At 41.3% G+C, this 17,712-nt stretch overlaps 1 long non-coding RNA gene across 2 annotated transcripts; it reads left to right on the top strand.

Annotated features, from left to right (window-relative positions):
- Positions 1-4,629: 4,629 nt before the first annotated feature.
- On the top strand, positions 4,630-17,332 carry LOC103280534 (uncharacterized). 2 transcript variants are annotated; one of them, XR_010001052.1, is made up of 4 exons: positions 4,630-4,964; positions 10,472-10,682; positions 16,355-16,435; positions 17,080-17,332. It is a non-coding gene; the product is annotated as an uncharacterized LOC103280534 (long non-coding RNA). The 2 variants fall into 2 exon arrangements; XR_010001051.1 differs by lacking the exon at positions 4,630-4,964 and having other exon boundaries at positions 9,433-10,682.
- Positions 17,333-17,712: the final 380 nt, after the last annotated feature.

The raw sequence follows: 17,712 nt of genomic DNA, 5'->3' as shown, positions 1-17,712 counted from the left end.
CTAGCCAGCTGCGCCACAGCCCGGCCCCTGTTGTCATTTATGGATAACAAGCTACCTAACATCGCTCAGGGGTGCTTCCTAAGCCGAGTTCTCGCTGCTCTGCCCCTTGGGAGGCACCTGTGCGAGTTACTAGGTAGATAGCAAGCTACCTAGCAACACGCACGGGCGCTTCCCAAGGGGTGGAGCGGTGAGCACTCGGCTTAGGAAGCACCCCTGAGCGTTGTTAGGTAGCTTGTTATCTACCTAGCAACGCGCACGGGCACCTCCCAAGAGGCAGGGCAGAAGTGCCCCTGCGCATTGCTAGGTAGCTTGTTATCTACCTAGCAACATGCATGGGACACTTTCTTCAACTGGCTTGCTGGATAATAGGGCCTCCCTATTATCCGTCAGATCCAGTTATTCGACATTCGGCCCGCCCGTTTATGTCGAATAACTGGAACTACTTGTGAGCAAGACTCCAATGAGGAGCAACAAAGGAAGTGGATCCGGGAAGGACTCGGAGAGTGTTAAAAGGGGACGTTTGGGAAAAAGCCTTTGTCAAAGCAACTTTCTTTCAGCGGAGAAGCAAGTTCTAGTTTTCCTGCTGTGTCTTGGAATATCTTGCTGTCTACTGTATGTATCCATGTTCCTTGGACTTTTCCATGGCTTCTTAGGACCCTGTGAATTCCTGATTTGTATTCCAAGATTATATTTTGTAACTGGCTTTTGAGATTTTACTTTTATAAAGTGGTTTGGAGATGGTACCTCACACCAATGAGATTAAATCAAATTGATAAGAAATACTCTAAGCAGTGCTGGAGGGGCTGTCAGGAAATCGGTACATATATACATATGTGGTGGTCCTGTAAATACGTTCAAAAATTTTGGGAGAACGTTTTTAAAGAAATAAAGGGAATCACCAAAACAGAAATAATAGGAACGCCTGAAATTGCACTGTTGTCATTAATGGATAATATTCAAATATCAAAAGAGTTAAAGGAACTAATCACCAACTTGGTAACAGCAGCAAGATTGTTAATAGCCAAAAAATGGAAAGGAAGGGAGGAGTGCCAATTGGAAGAATGGTATAAGGAGATTTGGGATATTGCGATAAATGATAAATTGACATGTAATATTAAAATTAAAAGAGGGTTATTAGAAAAAGGATGATTTTGGGAAGATATGGGGAAAATTTATAGAGTTTGTATACGTAGAAGGAAAGGGGGAAAAACCTGTAAAAGATATCAGAGTAATTCGCAGCGTAGCAGCAGTTGTATGTTGTCAATGGAGCGCAGAACAAAGAGACGTCAGAAACAATGCCAAAATATACACAAAGCTTTACTTTACAAGACAAAACAGAATTGCAGACGAATACAGGCTTGGCTTTCACTCTAGGCAGACACCAACTCAGAACAGAGCAAGATCTCAACTGACGCAATCAGTAATGTACAAACACACTTGAGTCTGGATACTCCCCAGGTTCCAGCCACACATCAAGGTCAACACAGCTTCTCAGTCATTAACTCTTTACAGACTATAGCATACTCTGGATGATGCAACCTGTATGTAATACATGCCAGACACAAATTTCATTTAAACATTACCAATACACAAATCCCACATTAACAAAAGAAACAATGGAATTTTGGAAATAAATATTGTAATTGGCTGGTCTGGGGTGAAAGGTAACAAAAGGTAAATAATATGAGTATGTAATATAGTTAGAGAGTGGAAATACCATAGGAGCAATGATATACATAACTCTGTATTGCAAATATGTTAAAGAATGTATAAGTTTTAAGTACTGCATATGAAAACTTCAAAATTTTTCAATAATTTAAATAAAAAACTGAAAAATAGAGATTTTACTTTTGCTTTTTGAAGAACTTTTTTCTATCCGTTTTTAATAAACTGAAAAGACTTAAACCTGCTGTACAGTTTGTGTGTCAGAGCAAGGTGAATCAGGGCCGAGGTGCGACAGTATGGCCATGTTCCAGAAGTATTCTCTCCTGACGTTTCACCCACATCTATGGCAGGCATCCTCAGAGGTTGTGAGATATTCTGGTGACCGCTGATGTTAGCAAGCTAATGGGTCTACCTGCTTCCATACAGATGCACACATGTTCCTCGTTGTGAAGATATGACTCTTGGAATGGTGACAAAAATATGGCAAAGCTCTGCAATTTTGCTGCTCAGCAGGTATTCCACGGTGTGCCTAATTATTTAAAGATTTCATTCGCAACTCCATTATGGATATTAATTTGGAGGAGAACTTGTGTGAGCCAGGTACTGTATTTCTTGCAAAAGAAAAAGTGCTCTGCTATGAATAAAACGAAACAGGCAAAAAAAGAAATATGGGATTTTTAAAATCACAATGAAATAAAAATCATATAATAAACACTAGCATGGAGGAGAAATTTACATTGCTATTTACCTAAGCTCCTTTCATACACTTTGTGAAAAGATCTGAAGAGCGGCTCCATTTCCTGGAAAGCATAGATCTGCCTTGTTGTGTACTTCTTAGCAATTCTATTGCTAATTACAATATCTCTCTCTCTATAGAATGTTATGTGCATTTTTCCCATGGAGTAAACAACAAAACCATTGAACCAAATCACACCAAATTTGGCTACAAAAGACATAGTCATCCAATCTATGTCTTTCAATAAAAAACCTAGAAAAATAAATCCAAATTTCGGAGGACGAGGAAGAGCTGTTCTCCCCCTGGCCGACAGTCAGAAGGGTAGGCCCTGCCCCTTTCATAGCAACCCCCTCAGCCACAATGGCACCCGGGGGGACAGGCAGGGTTCACTTAAGGCCAGCTAACACCTCCCAACAATGGATTCCCCCAGGCAGGAAGCATCAGGCTTTAATGCTAATCATGCTAATCATTCTCGCTAATAGGAGCCTCCGGTGGCCTAGGGGATAAAAGCCTTGTGACTTGAAGGTTGGGTTGCTGACCTGAAGGCTGCCAGGTTCGAATCTCACCCGGGGAGAGCGCGAATGAGCTCCCTCTATCAGCTCCAGCTCCATGCGGAGACATGAGAGAAGCCTCCTACAAGGATGATAAAACATCAAAACATCTGGGCATCCCCTTGGCAACGTCCTTGCAGACGGCCAATTCTCTCACTCCAGAAGCAACTCCGATTGTTCCTGACACACACACAAAAAAAATCTCGCTAATTGCAGCATTCATACTTGCCTGCGATAGACAAAAAAAGGAACAACCAGAAATATTTGATATTCACAAGCTTTAGGAAATAACATATATTAACTAGCACCAATTCCTCAATACTTTATTTCTCATATCACCGCACTTCGCCACAGCAGCACGTGGCTGGGCACAGCTTATATATATATATATATATATATATATATATATATATATACACACACACACATACATATATATATACACACACATACATATATATGTGTGTGTGTGTGTGTGTGTGTGTGTGTGTAAAGGTAAAGGTTTTCCCCTGACATTAAGTCCAGTCGTGTCTGACTCTGGGGGTTGGTGCTCATCTCCATTTCTAAGCCGAAGAGCCGGCGTTGTCCATAGACACCTCCAAGGTCATGTGGCTGGCATGACTGCATGGAGTGCCATTACCTTCCCGCCGGAGTGGTACCTATTGATCTACTCACATTGGCATGTTTTCGAACTGCTAGGTTGGCAGGAGCTGGAGCTAATAGTGGCCGCTCCCGCCGCTCCCGGGGATTGAACCTGGGACCTTTAACGCACTTAGCAACCGGGGCTCATATATATATATATATATATATATATATATATATATATATATGTGATGGCATCAGGGCAGCGGACAAAACAACAAAACTACAGGCCCCCCAACCTCGAATTTGACAACACAACCCATCATCCACGGCTCTAGGTTGATACAACAAAAAGAAAAGAAAAATAAAGTCCTAATTACAGGGAGAGGAATAATAGTTTTTATCCAATCGCTGCCAGTTTGAAGGCTAAGTTCCGCCCACTTGTTCTCCTAGCAACACACTCAGCCCAGGGCACAGGCAGAGTTAGGCATCACTTAGGCCTCTTCCACAGATTATCTAATTTGCACTGGATTATATGGCAGTGTAGACTCAAGGCCCTTCCACACAGCTATATAACCCATTTAGAATCTTATATTATCTACTTTGAACTGGATTATTTTGACTCCACACTGCCATATAATCCACTTCAGTGTGCATACTAAACATAAAGACAGCCATATAACAGACATTCAATACCACCACTACCTCAACAATTTCTCACCAACACCACCAGACAACGCCACAGCAACGCGTGGCCGGGCACAGCTAGTATATATATATATATATATATATATATATATATATATGAAATGTGGTTCTTGTTATATTTTAGTCTCACTCATGGTTAGAGGTTTTGTACTGTTATCCGTACAAAAGATATTGATCTGGTTTTACATTTCTGCTCTGCATTTAATATGTTGATTGACTGCATGCACATGCGTTAGCCATTCATTTGCATTTATAGTTGGAAAAAAATGGGATCTATGTTGTTAGAGCCAGGACAAAGGACCCAGACTGTGGTGGCTTCAGCATCCAGCTTGGCAGGAGTGCTCTCTCCCCACCGCTCTCTTTCAGAGTAATTTGATGGTGGCTGCACACAGTAGTCAAGCTTTTTTCCCTACTCCTGCTTGCAGGATAGAACAGCAGGGACAATAAACCTTATGCTGCAGTTCAGAAATAGCACACATCAGTGAGAGAAGCCTGTGTGACTTTGTGGGAACATTCAGGCAGTTGCTGTTTCAAGCCCTTCTGATTGCTGGGGACGGTTGCATTGAGAGAGGAACCATATAGGAAATTTCACATGAGACAAGTCCTGGGGATGTCCTCCGACTCCACCCCTGATTCAATCCTGCTCTTCTCTCTCTCAAATTAGGAATAGTCAGACAGACAGTATGGAGGAACAGCTTGACGCAGTGGAGTAAACTGTCAATGTAAGGTTTGTGTAATTTTAAATGTAATTTGTGCTATGCCTGGGATTGCATCATCTGAAGTGTATGGACATTGAAAGAGTTAATCAGTGATGAACTGTGATGACCCTGAGTGTGTCTGGAAAGGAGGGAGGATCCAGATATAAGAGTGAGTTCCTTTCTCTGGCATCATGTTCGGATCAGATCAGTTCAGTTCGGTTTGTGGTGGTGTTGTTATCAATTGTCATTGTCTGCCTAATCTGTGCTGTATTTACTGCTCTACTGAGTAAAGCTGTGTGTCTTACTTTTACTGATGTCTCCCAGTGTCAGTTGCTCTGTGCTCCAGAACTTCCATGCTCCAAAAGCTTCATCACAATGCTGACATAAATAATATATTTTGGGGGGGAACCCAAATCCTGCATCTGACGGCAATAGGGATGGAAAAGAGGTGGCAACTGGGGTGTTTTAAGAAAAAATAGGATACTCCATTGTTAAAATTCAGGTCAAATCATTTCAACTCTACAGAGAGGGTTCTTTTTAGTTTCTTCTTCTTTTTTATCCCTGGTCACCTTCCTCTACATCAGGGGTCCCCAAACTATGGTCCGCGGGCCACATGCGGCCCATCGAAGCCATTTATCCAGCCATTTAAGACAGGAAACAATATATATATGCTGGATTTCGAATCACAAAATCATAAGTTGAACACTTCCCAAGTGTTTAAGACTGTGTGATGTATTACTATTATTATTATTATTATTATTATTATTATTATTATTATTATTATTATTATTGTATGACACAGCAAACAAGATAGATATGCTGGATTTCATTTCACAAAATCACAAGTCGAACACTTCCCAAGTGTCTAGGACTGTGTGATGTATTTTCGGATGATGCGTGCAGATCCCAGTAGGGTGGCCTTTTGAAGTTGACAGATCGTAATTTTCTCAATGTCTATTGTTTCCAAATGCCGGCTGAGATCTTTTGGCACAGCACCTAGTGTGCCCATCACCACCGGGACCACCTGCACTGGTTTCTGCCAGAGTCTTTGAAGTTCAATCTTGAGGTTCTGATAGCGACTGAGTTTTTCTTGTTGTATTATTATTATTATTATTATTATTATTATTATTATTATTATTATTATTATTATTATCTTCATTTCTATCCCACTCTTCTCACCCTGCAGGGGACACAGAGTGGCTTACAACATCCATTTAGGCAAGAATTCAATGCCTCATTATACAAAGCAAATAAAACATAACATAAAATCAATAGAAATAATCAACATATAAATACAATTTAAAACCATTAACATTAAGATATTAAAACATAAAACAGCATCTAGATATACCCCCCCCCCCCCGGTCATGATCTTAAGGTCTTCTTTGGTTCCCTTGACTGGAGCCAGCATGGTTTAAACAGCTGATTTTAAAGTCAATATAACTGATTTTAATGTTTAATGTTTTAATATTTGTGTATATTTATAATTATTTTATCCCTGCATGGAATGCTTGCTGTATATATGTTGTGCTCGGCCCTGAGTCCCCTTTGAGGTGAGAAGGGTGGAATATAATGTTTTAAATAAATAAATAAATAAATAATACTATCAGTCCTCTTTGGCTACCTTAAACGGTAACTGGTAAATCATAAGGTAAAGATAAAGTTTTTCCCCTGACATTAAGTCTTGTTTGAGATTTCTGCCCAGTTAAAGATTTAATCAGAACCATTCATCTATAAATCTAGGTAAAAGTTTTCCCTTGACATTAAGTCTGGTTGTGTCCAACTCTGTGAGTTGATGCCCATCTCCATTTCTAAGCTGAAGAGCCGGTGTTGTCCACAGACACCTCCAAGGTCATGTAGCTATTGGCATGACTGCCTAGAGCACTGTTACCTTCCTGCTGCAGTAGTACCTATTGATCCACTCACATTTGCATCTTTTTGAACTGCTAGGTTGGCGGAGGCTGAGGCTAACAGTGGGAGCTCACCTCGCTCCCCGGATTCAAACTGCTTACCTTTTGGTCAGCAAGTTCAGCAGCTCAGCGGTTTAACCTGCTGTGCCACCAGGAGCTCCTAGTAATCCTGGTAAATCAGTACAAATATTTATCTAATCATAGCAATTGTTTTGTACTATAAGTGGGTAAGAACTGGAGCAAACTGGATTACATGGACCCAGAAAGTTTACCGAATCCAAACTGACTATTTTTCCCCCCTTTGTGAGTGAATCTGTACTCATGTCACACAATCAAGAATGTGAATAGCAAATTATTCTATTCATTTCTCATTCCTAATGAACAGAAAATTTGTCTAATAACATTTACTGTTCTATTCATTGATTGTCAGGGGAAGATTAGAGGGGGAAATGGCTTTTAAGTCTTCCCAGCTGTAAACGTTAAAGTTGTCTAAAGTTATGAATTTTTGACTCTAATTGCTTGTGAAGATCCCCGACTTCCTGGCACATGCAATCCATCCAACCCTCTTCAGATCCTTCTTTCGGATACAATTCTTTTTGCCTCCTTGGCACACCTCCGCTTCGGCAAGAGCACTCTATCACAATCTCTTCTGAGGGGTTGATTAGAAATGGGTTTTTTGAATGTTTAAGGCTGAATAAACAGGTCTCATAAATAGATGTCACACCCACATCATACTGGATTAAGGGTGAAATGTGCTATGGGTGGTAACTCTACGGAGAGGGTTCTTTTTAGTTTCCTCTTCTTTTTTATCCCTGGTCACCTTCCTCTACATCAGGGGTCCCCAAACTATGGCCCGCGGGCCACATGCGGCCCATCGAAGCCATTTGTCCGGCCATTTAAGACAGCAAACGAGATCTATATGCTGGATTTCGAATCACAAAATCATAAGTTGAACACTTCCCAAGCCTTTAAGACTGTGTGATGTATTACTATTATTATTATTATTATTATTATTATTATTATTATTATTATTGTATGACACAGCAAACAAGATAGATATGTTGGATTTCGTTTCACAAAATCACAAGTCAAACACTTTCCAAGCGTTTAGGACAGTGTGATGTATATTATTATTATTATTATTATTATTATTATTATTATTATTATTGTATGACGCAGCAAACAAGATAGACATGCTGGATTTCATTTCACAAAATCACAAGTCAAACACTTTCCAAGCGTTTAGGACAGTGTGATGTATATTATTATTATTATTATTATTATTATTATTATTATTATTATTATTATTGTATGACACAGCAAACAAGATAGACATGCTGGATTTCGTTTCACAAAATCACAAGTCGAACACTTCCCAAGCCTTTAAGACCGTGTGATGTATTACTATTATTATTATTATTATTATTATTATTATTATTGTATGACACAGCAAACAAGATAGTTATGCTGGATTTCGAATCACAAAATCATAAGTTGAACACTTCCCAAGCCTTTAAGACTGTGTGATGTATTATTATTATTATTATTATTATTATTATTATTATTATTATTATTATTATTATTGCATGACACAGCAAACAAAATAGACATGCTGGATTTCGTTTCACAAAATCACAAGTCGAACACTTCCCAAGTGTCTAGGACTGTGTGATGTATTTTCGGATGATGCGTGCAGATCCCAGTAGGGTGGCCTTTTGCAGTTGGCAGATCGTAATTTTGTCAATGTCTATTGTTTCCAAATGCCGGCTGAGATCTTTTGCACGGCACCCAATGTGCCCATCACCACCGGGACCACCTGTACTGGTTTCTGCCAGAGTCTTTGAAGTTCAATCTTGAGGTCCTGATAGCGGCTGAGATTTTCCTGTTGTTTTTCGTCAATGCGACTGTCACCTGGGATGGCAACATCAATGATCCAAACCTTTTTCTTTTCCACAACTGTGATGTCTGGTGTGTTGTGTTCCAGAACTTTGTCAGTCTGGATTCGGAAGTCCCACAGTATCTTTGCGTGCTTATTTTCCAATACTTTTGCAGGTTTGTGACCCCACCAGTTCTTTACTGTTGGGAGGTGGTACTTGAGGCATCATTTGGGCCACATAGTTGTGCCTCTGTTTGCAGTCTGTCTGTGCGATTTTCTTACAGCAGCTGAAGATATGATCAATGGTTTCGTTGGTTTCCTTGCACAGTCTGCATTTTGGGTCATCAGCTGATTTTTCGATCTTGGCCTGAATTGCCTTTGTCCTGATGTCTTGCTCCTGGGCTGCAAGGATCAGGCCTTCTGTCTCCTTCTTCAGGGTCCCATTTGTGAGCCACAGCCAGGTCTTCTCCTTATCAGCTTTCCTTCAATTTTGTCAAGGAACTTTCCATGCAATGTTGCTGTGGGTTTTTCGGGCTGTCTGGCCATGTTCCAGAAGCATCCTCTCCTGACTTTTCACCCACATCTATGGCAGGCATCTTCAGAGGTTGTGAGGTCTGTTGGAAACTGGGCAAGGAAGGTTTATATATCTGTGGAAGGTCCAGTTATGGATTCATCTGACAATGTTTTCATTTATTTACCATTTAATCAGTTTGCAAGTCAAAACGTTATGGAGACCTGATCAAAAGCTTTGCTGAAATCTAGATAAATGGCATCTAAAGCATTCCTGCTATTAGCTAAACTAGTGACCAGATCAAAAAGATATAAGATTGCTTTGGCAGGATTTGTTCTTGACGAGCCCATGCTCGCTGCTACTAATCACTGCATTGTCATCAAGATACTTGCAGCCAGACTCATATATAATCTGTCCTAATAGTTTCCTGGTATTGAAGTCAGGCTGACTGATCTGTAGTTTCCTGGATCTTCTATTTTTTTTCTGAAGGAAGGAACAATGTTTGACCTTCTCCAGTCTCTTTGGCATCTCATTTTTTTCTCCAGGATTTCTTAAAATGATGACAAGTGGTTCAGAGAGTATATTAGGAAGTCCTTTTGGTACTTTGGGATGCAGTTCATCTGGCCCTGCAGATTTGAACTCATTTAGGTTAACTAGGCGATTCCTGACAAACTCCCTTTCAGTCTTCATTTGCAATCCGGCTTCTTTGCCAAGATATCTGCTGCTACATAGTTCACAATTACCTTTTATTGTGGGAAGCAAAATAAGTATATACTAGTCCTGTCTTTTCTGTGTGATCTGCTAGCATTGTGTCATCCTTATTGAACTGTGGTCCCATTGTCTCCTTACTTAAATTGCAGCTTCTGGACTCAAGTACAATTCATAATACAGCCCAGTAAAAATAAAAAATCTTAGTGTGTTGTTTCGTAGGCTTCTTCCTGGCGTTATTTGGAATGCTGATTCAGAAAATTGCATGGAATAGACCACATCAGTTATGGGTTCTTAGGTATGGTTTTCTATAAGTGAGCAAATTAAGACTATATGGCATGTGTTCTGTATCTCAAAAACTAGAGCTGATAAGGGAAATTGTGGCATTTTTGGAATCAGCAGGCCAAATATATGCAGAAAAAAGGCTTACATTTGAGGCACCAAAATGTGTGTGAGCCGATGAGCAGTGGAGTTGTGCTCGGAATTCATTTCTCCCATTTTTTCATTTCTTTCGTTTCTTTGGGAGTACAAAATGGGAAGATCTTCCACACATGAAAATCAGCTCAACACGAAAGCAAGCTCCAAGTCTTCTTTTGCCTGCAGCCAAGCACCTCCCAGAACTTGCATCCTTGCCTTGGAAAGAGAGAATGTGTGTGACATAACGCGCAGGCCTGGAAAGCGTGTGCACTTCCAGGGCCTGCAGCCGAGCGCCTCTTATTCTAGAGTAGAAACAGCAGGTAAGAGGTCTCATTAAAGTGCATGTTGGGAAGGGGAGCTTGGGTGGGAAGCACCTCACCATAATGCTCCCATAGCAAACGGATCTTTTGGGGCACCAAACCAAAAACAGATATATCCCTTCCAAATTTCGAGAGGCTCCCAAAAATGGATCATGCACTCACCATAAGATAGGACATGAAGTGGGTCAAAGTTTACCCTGAATGCACAACCCTAGTGATCATAAACACAAACTTTTAGAGCAGTGGTTCTCAACCTGGGGGTCGGGATCCCTGGGGGGGGGGTCGTGAAGGGGTGTCAGAGGGGTTGCCAAAGACCATCAGAAACACATATTTCTGATGGTCTTAGGAACCTCTTTGACAGAGAAGATCTCTCTGCCTTTTTGGAAACAGACAGCGAATCCTCCCACCAAAAGTATACAAATTTGGGCGTATTGGGTATTTGTGCCAAATGTGGTCCAGTGAATGAAAATATATCCTGCGCTGGGCTGTGGCGCAGTTGGCTAGTAACCAGCTGCAATAAATCGCTACTGAGAGGCCATGAGTTCAAAGCCGGTTGGGTTAAGCCCCCAGCCATTAAATAGCCAGGCTTGCTGTTGACCTATACAGCCCCGAAAGACAGTTGCATCTGTCAAGTAGGGAAATTTAGATACGTTTTATGCGGGGGAGGCTAATTTAACTAATTTACAACACCATAAAACTGCCAGCAAAACACGAGGAAAGGAATGAGGAAGTACAGCCACTAGTGGATGATGAAGCAACAGCTCCCCCTGTGGCTGGAATCGTGAAGCTGGAAAAATGTTAAATGCCTCTGTGTCTGTCTATACTGTATGTTGTTTGTCTGTTGGCACTGAATGTTTGCCATATATGTGTTCACGGTAATCCGCCCTAAGTCCCCTTTGGGGTGAGAGGGGCGGAATAGAAATACTGTAAATAAATAATAAATAAATAAATATCAGATATGTACATTATGATTCATAATAGTAGCAAAATTACAGCTATGGAGTAGCAATGAAAAATAACGTTATGGTTGGGGGTCATCACAACATGATGAAGTCTATTAAGGGGTCACGGCATTAAGAAGGTTGAGAACTACTGTTTTAGAGCCTGCAGTGCTCTAAAATGATACAACTGAAAAGCTACACATCTGAAAAATTCATGTGGAAGAGGTAATTGAAGCACACACCAAAAGACTATAGAGAATGGATTATTGGTAATTTGGAATCCATGTTGTTCCTTAACACCATGCTTTTCCTTTCTCTCCATACTGTCATATTCCCACATAGAAGGGGCTTCCCTCACCATAACACCAAGCAATGCGCAGCAATCTTCTGCTTAAACAAACACCTTGAATTCCCTTATTTATTTTTTTCAAAATGGTTGCTATAATTTACAGGTTGCCCACAGAGGACTTGGACAGGGCAGCAGCATAACATTTAGCTTGAATTCCATGCCATTGTGTGCCGAAGTTTTTCAGAAATAGTTTCATCTCAAGGTGCCTGAAGATCAACACATTGTTCAGACTTTGTGGCATCTCTTTTGTTCTGCGTGCAAGTGCTCAGGGGGTTATGGACAGCCGCTGGAATATATATGAGCGAGTGTGCTGGGGTCACTAATGCACACTGTGAAACCGTCTTGCATCGTGATGAATGGCAAGGAAAGTGAAGCTCCCATTGTTAATGAGAAGGCGTATTGGCTGAAGGTATAAATTCCGCTGCAGGGGCCAGTTTCCAAATGGTCCCATGAATTAGAATTCCCTTCCATATTTTCTACTTGGTCAGAAGCTCGGTGAACTTTCTTTCTCCAGCAAATGTGTCCCCTTCTCCCCCCCGAAATAAAACATATCCTAGATTGAGTAACCTTGACATCCACATTCTTGCAAATTGTGAGAATATTATACTAATATACTAATAATTATACTAATACTACTACTACTAATAATATACTAATAATATACTAATATACTAATAATAATCTCTCTATATAAAAGGATAATGAAATTTCAGCCTAGGACAAAACAACAAAACTACACATCCCAGAAACACTAAACTTGGCAGCACAACTCATTGTTCATGCCTCTACGTTCATACAACAAAAAGAAAAGAAAAATAAAGTCCTAATTAGAGGGAGAGGAAGAATTGTTTTTATCCAATTGCTGCCAGTTAGAAGGCTAAGCTCCGCCCACTTGGTCTCCTAGCAACCCACTCAGTCCAGGCAGAGTTAGGCCTCACTTAGGCCTCTTCCACACTGCTTATAAAATACAGATTATTATTTTAACTGGATTATATGGCAGTGTAGACTCAAGGCCCTTCCAGACAGCTTTATAACCCATTTATAATGGACTTAATGTAAGTTAAACCCTTTACCCTTTACCTTAACTACCACCAGTTCCTCAATACTTTATTTCCCACACCACCATACTTCGCCACAGCAACGCATGGCCGGGCACAGTTAGTAATCTACTAATAATAACTAATAATATACGAATAATACTATATAATAATATTAATTATATATTATATTTTACATGTAATATTACTAATAATATTACAATATATTGATACATTACAATATAGTAATTTATTACCAGTATTGTATTATGCTAATTATATAATATTGTATGTAAATTTAGTTTGTAAGCCGCTCTGAGTCCCCTTTGGGGTGAGAAGGGCGGTATATAAATGTAGCAAATAATAATAATAAATATTGCGTACATGATACAATCCTCAATAACTCAGAGTGAGAGAAAAAAGCAATTTAGTTCAGTGTGTTGTCGAAGAATTCCAGAAGAATTCCAGACAGGTATCAATTAGGGGCAGCTAATCAATCTGAACATTTAATGCTAACAAAGGTGATTAATTACAACATTCACACCGGCCTCCAACTGACAAAGAGTTCTTCATTCACCCTGGACTTTCCACAGATATATATATAAACCTTCCTTGCTTAGTTTCTCCATACCTCACAACCTCTGAGGATGCCTGCCATAGATGTGGGTGAAACGTCAGGAGAGAATGCTTCTGGAACATGGCCATACTGCCCGGAAAACATACAACAACCCCAATTTAGTTCAGTTTTAGACAGGATCTCTTCCGTCCTCGTCTCCTGGAACTGAACACAGTTTGTGATTCACAATCTGTATATTTATGAGCTTGCAACCCAGTTTGCACATCAAAAATATGCATTCAATTAATGGGCATGAAACAACGTGCGTTCGGAAAAAAAATGCACATCAACATACTTTAATCAGCAATGAAAGAATAATGCATACTTTTGAAAAATGCTCAAAATACATACATTTACAAAAAAAAAGCCCAGCCCTACAAATTCACAGAAATATATAAAAATTTCCACATGAGAGGAGAAGGAAAAAAAATCACTATCTAATGCTCACTCGAGTAGGAATGAGCTTCACAGTTGGAATTTTTGATGAGCGTCTATTCCCACCGGAGCCGCAATGTTCCCTTAAAAATACACCAAAATTTGTAGCTCAGCGGTTCTGCCGGAGATTGCTTGCCTGCCACTCCTCCTGCCCAAACCCTTTCCCTTTTGTCCTTCAGATGGTAAGTCTGAGTGTAAAGTTGCCCTATTATTGCAGATAACCTTTCCCACCTGAAAAGTGGGATAAAATAGTTTAAAGCCAAGCTGAGATGTAAGCCAGGTTGAGAGTCTCTATCTAGGTAAAAATTAAGGGGGGAAGAAGCAACAGGGACATCATTGTGAAGATCTATTACAGAGCTCCAAGACAGACTGAAGACCTGGATGATGCCGTCCTGGAACAGATGACCTTCAGAAAGCAGAGATGTACGAGGGTTGAATGAAAAGTAATGCCTCCACCTTCGTAACTCCTGAACAGATGGCAGGTCCTGGCTTGTTCAGTAGACTCTCCTCTACAGTTCCATTTGCCGGGAAGCCTTAGCATTGAACGGTTGTGTTGTTAAAGTGCGAAGTATGGAACCCTACGCAGACGGGGAAGCCTTAGCATTGAACGGTTGTGTTGTTAAAGTGCGAAGTATGGAACCCTGCGCAGACGGGGAAGCCTTAGCATTGAACGGTTGTGCTGTTAAAGTGCGAAGTATGGAACCCTGCGCAGACGGGGAAGCCTTAGCATTGAACGGTTGTGCTGTTAAAGTGCGAAGTATGGAACCCTGCGCAGACGGGGAAGCCTTAGCATTGAACGGTTGTGCTGTTAAAGTGCGAAGTATGGAACCCTGCGCAGACGGGGAAGCCTTAGCATTGAACGGTTGTGTTGTTAAAGTGCGAAGTATGGAACCCTGCGCAGACAGGGAAGCCTTAGCATTGAACGGTTGTGCTGTTAAAGTGGGAAGTTTGGAACCCTGCACAGACGTGGAAGTCTTAGCATTGAATGGTTGTGTTGTTAAAGTGCGAAGTATGGAACCCTGCGCAGACGGGGAAACCTTAGCATTGAATGGTTTTGTTGTTAAAGTGCGAAGTTTGGAACCCTGCGCAGACGGGGAAACCTTAGCATTGAACGGTTGTGCTGTTAAAGTGCGAAGTGTGGAACCCTGCGCAGACGGGGAAACCTTAGCATTGAACGGTTGTGCTGTTAAAGTGCGAAGTGTGGAACCCTGCGCAGACGGGGAAGCCTTAGCATTGAACGGTTGTGTTGTTAAAGTGCGAAGTATGGAACCCTGCGCAGACGGGGAAGCCTTAGCATTGAACGGTTGTGCTGTTAAAGTGCGAAGTATGGAACCCTGCGCAGACGGGGAAGCCTTAGCATTGAACGGTTGTGTTGTTAAAGTGCGAAGTATGGAACCCTGCGCAGACAGGGAAGCCTTAGCATTGAACGGTTGTGCTGTTAAAGTGGGAAGTTTGGAACCCTGCACAGACGTGGAAGTCTTAGCATTGAATGGTTGTGTTGTTAAAGTGCGAAGTATGGAACCCTGCGCAGACGGGGAAACCTTAGCATTGAACGGTTGTGTTGTTAAAGTGCGAAGTATGGAACCCTGCGCAGACGGTCGGTCAATGCGACTTAAGCAATGTGCAGTCACTGAATTCTTGAGAGCAGAAGGTGTCACCCCAAAGGAGATTCCTAGAGAATGCAAGCTGTTTATGGTGATTGTGTTGATGTGAGTACTGTGCATCATTGGGCGAGTAAGTTGAAAGATGTTGAAGTGGGAACATCTGACTTGCATGACAAAGAGTTGGACGTCCTGTGACAGCAACCACCAAGTTTCACAAGCAAAAGGTTGACAGATTGATTCAGAATGATCGTCGTATCACTAAGAGAGAAATTTCAAGCTTAATTGGCATTTCACAAGAACGTGTGGGTCACATTATCGTTTTGCTTGGCTATCGGAAGATCTGTGCACGATGGGTCCTGTGAGACGCCGGTTGAGGAAACAGAGTGTCGACTTCTTCCATGATGGCTTCAGAAAATGTGCTCATCGTTGGCAGAAATGTATCCAATTGTCTGGTGATTATGTGGAAAAGTGAATGGCGGTAGTTAAAGAGCACGTTCTAAGGATTATTTTTGCATTTGATTTATTAAAATATTCCCATCCAAACCGAAATAATGAAGGTGGAGGCATTACTTTTCATTTAACCCTCGTACATGTGGAGGACTGTCCTCAACATCATATTGGTGAAGATGGTCACTCACATATATTGGGTTCAAGACATTAAGCAGTGTTATTTGTCATCTCTTTCCACAGAGCATGCATCCAGAGAGGAACATAGAGGTGAACCAGATGAGTGATGTAGTGCAGGTGACCACGGCTCCCAAATGGACCACGGTTGGTAACTTTGGAATCATTCCTGAATCATATTCAAGGGCAGCTGCATGGCAAGCACACTGCAGCAGTCTAGTCTTTAAGTCGTTTTGGTAGATAAATGAACGTAGACATTAAAAAAATGCTAATCGAGACAAACGTGGCAGGAATTAAAATTCATTTCCATTTGATATTTCCCCCTTCCTGCTGCTCTTAATTATAACTCTCTGTCCCGCGCAGGTTAAGGCGGCCGGATGGTTCAGGAGCCGGTAACCAGCTGACTGCCATCTCCTCCGATTTGCTGGCCCTCTGTCTTTCAGATGGATCAATCCTCTGCCAATGCATAACATTTTCATTTCCCTCTTTTGTTCGGCTCCCTTTATTTTGCCGCAATTATAATTACCCCCCTCCCTGCACCACGCCGTTTGAAAGGGGTTTAGGAACAATTTCGTGCAATACACATAATTGGCAATTGAGCTTACCCCTTTTGGTCTCTTTTCATGAGAAAAAAATGACACTTAAAATAAAAAAAACCCTGCTGTACAAGTCCATCGCTTAATTCAGGGCCATGCTGGCTAACCATCAAAAGAGCCGGGGTAATCAGGTCAGGGAAGAAGAAGAGTGAGCTTGTTATTTAGCTGATTTTATTAATTTTTTTCCCCCTCCAGCTAATGAAATTCTATCTGCATAGAAAAATCCTCGCCTCCCTTTAGAAGGCACGACGCTGGACTGGCAATGTGTTCGTTCGTTCGCCTGGCCTGCTAACTTTTACATCCTACGATGTAAAGGGGAATCTTTTGTTCTGTAAACACTCATTAAGTCCCATTAGTATCCATATTCAAGGCTCCAGGCACTGTGTTGGTACTGTTGTTAGGGGAGATGAAAGGCAATAAGAAGGAACAATAAACAATCAGTGCAAAATATTATTAGGCATACTCATGCGGTGAGCTTGTGATGAAATCCAGAAGATCCTTGTATTAGCTGAAACGGAAAGAGAAAGAAGAGAAGGAAGAGGAGAAGAGGCATTGTAGCTACAACTCTCAGCTGTTCACAGTGACAAGAACCTTGAATAGCTCTCTCGTGGTTGGCTTTGCTGCAGTGAATTGGTACATGTTTGAAGTGCAGGTGCTCCACATGACAGTCTCCATAGCCATGCTCCCAAGGAGAAAATGCAGGCAGCTGCACTAATGCATTTGCAAGAGGAATCTGCGGTAGCCTTTTCCAACTCCACATGCAGCATGTGTTTGTAAAGCTAACGGGTTTTAATGGCTCGCTTGAACCCAAAGTAAGGTATAAAGGTA

The sequence above is a fragment of the Anolis carolinensis genome, unplaced genomic scaffold (assembly GCF_035594765.1).
Source record: "Anolis carolinensis isolate JA03-04 unplaced genomic scaffold, rAnoCar3.1.pri scaffold_12, whole genome shotgun sequence".
Taxonomy (NCBI): Eukaryota; Metazoa; Chordata; class Lepidosauria; order Squamata; family Dactyloidae; genus Anolis; species Anolis carolinensis.
The sequence above is the reverse complement of the archived record's forward strand: the minus strand, read 5'-3'. Positions and strand labels throughout refer to the sequence as shown.